This window comes from Pongo abelii, chromosome 9, assembly GCF_028885655.2.
Source record: "Pongo abelii isolate AG06213 chromosome 9, NHGRI_mPonAbe1-v2.0_pri, whole genome shotgun sequence".
NCBI classification, from domain to species: Eukaryota; Metazoa; Chordata; class Mammalia; order Primates; family Hominidae; genus Pongo; species Pongo abelii.
In genome coordinates, this window is record NC_071994.2 from 105911997 (window position 1) to 105914143 (window position 2147).

At 44.0% G+C, this 2147-nt stretch overlaps 1 pseudogene; it reads left to right on the forward strand.

Moving 5' to 3' along the window:
* The first annotated feature begins 1505 nt into the window (after window positions 1-1505).
* LOC100462272 (bolA-like protein 3) lies at window positions 1506-1933 on the forward strand (annotated as a pseudogene).
* Window positions 1934-2147: the final 214 nt, after the last annotated feature.

A 2147-nucleotide genomic window follows, 5' to 3' on the forward strand; every position in this document is an offset into this window, starting at 1 on the left:
TCTGCAGACTTAGACGCACGATGTTCTCCTCTTGGGCTAAGGGGAAGAGAATAAATATTAGTGAGCAGCGATAGTATGTCCTAGTATTTATAATACGTTGCCTCATTTAATCATCACTAAAGCATAAACAGGCAAAGATTACTTCTTTTTTTTTTTAGAGATGAGATCTCACTCTATTGCTGAGGCTGGAGTACAGTGGCATGATCATAGCTCACTACAACTCCTAGGCTCAAGTGATCCTCCCAACTCGGCCTCCAAGTAGCTGGAACTACAGGTGTGCACCAGCACAGGCAAAGGTTATTATCCTCATTTTTTTTAAAGATGGAATTTCCCTCCGTTGCCCAGGCTGGAGTGCAGTGACGTGATCTCGGCTCACTGCAACCTCCGCCTCCCGGGTTCAAGCGATACTCCTGCCTCAGCCTCCCGAGTAGCTGGGATTACAGGTGCACACCACCATGCCCAGCTAACTTTTGTATTTTTAGTGGAGACGGGGTTTTACCATGTTGGCCAGGCTGGTCTTGAACTTCTGAGCTCAGGTGATCCACTCGCCTTGGCCTCCCAATGCTGGGATTACAGGCGTGAGCCACCACACCCAGCCATTATCCTCATTTTCAAAGGAAACACCAGAGGGTCCTAGAGGTCAGATCACAGAACTTAAAAAAGGTAGGGTTTGCAGGTGGATGCCAGAGACGGTGCAGAGGGCCTCTTTTTCTTCTACTTGAGAAGAGAATTATTCTCCTGGAGTCCCAGCCTCAGAGAAATGCTGGGGAGAAGCCACATTTCTTGCCTCGGCATTTATGACCCTGAGCACATTATTCACATTCTTACTTCTTTCCGAGAGCCTAAATCCACTAAAGTGAATATAGTTTAAGAAGAGAGTAATTTCTCCTGAAGTGAGTTAATACTGAGAGTGGTGGGAGAGTCCGTGGGTTCTGGGTGCCAGGAAGAACTGAGCCCCACTCTATGGCAGCACTGCAAGGGTGTGGTAGGACCACAGAAGGAATCACCACAGGATGCTGCAGGGAAGTGAGATGCAGGGCCTGGTGCCTCTAACTTCCCTGAAGCAAGCATGCCACAAAAGCAGCAGTGAGCAGAACTGAGAAGATATGCAGGTTGGGTGGACCAATAGGGAGGAGATGGAACTCCAGATGATTACGGCTGAATTTCCTTCCAGCCGAAAGGGATGGAGGCTCAGAATAGAAGTTAAATTTTTGGGAAGTGGCTGGGCGTGGTGGCTCACTCTTGGAATTCCAACATTTTGGGAGGGAGAGGTGGGATGATCGCTTGAGACCAGAAGTTCAAGACCAGCCTGGGCAACAAGTGAGACCCTATCTTTATTTTTAAAAATGAAAATAAAATTTGGCCAGGTTTGGTGGCGCATGCCTATAATCCCAGCACTTTGGGAGGCCAAGGAGGGAGGATTGCTTGAGCCCAGGGGTTTGACACCAGCCTGAGCAACATAATGAGACTTTGTCTCTATTTAAAAATGTAGGTATCAGCCAGACATGGTGGCATGAAGCCTGGCTGCGGCAGCACCTCTGCTCTGCGGGATCCACTATGTCCATAGGATATTTGCCTCCCAGATGAAAGGGAGCTCAAAGTGACCCAAATACTCAAAGAAAAGTTTCCTTGAGCTACAGTGATCAAAGTCACTGACATTTCAGGAGGTTGAAATTAAATAGAAATTTAATTTAATTTAATTAATTAATTTAAATTGAATTTAAAATGAAATTAAAATTGAATCAGAAGAATTTAAGCAGAAGAGAACTGTTCAGCAGTACCACATGGTGAATCAGGCACTAAAAGGAGAAATCAAAGGGATGCGTGGATTACAAATACTTACCTCTGTCCCCAAACGCTGACCATGCCCTGGCTGCATGGATGCTGCTGCTTAAAACCTTGGATGAACTTGACTGACACCATTCTTCCCTAGACATTCACCAAAAAATGTGTATATTTTGTTCATATACATTTCCATGTTATAATTATAGAAGATGTGTAATCCACTTACACGTTAATTAAAGGAAACAACCGAAGTTTTGAAGGGTCAAAAAAATAAAAAATAAAAATAAAAATGTAAAAAAAAATGAAAATAAAAGTATAAAAAAATAATTTTAGGGAAAAAATGCAATATATGTGGCACAGCT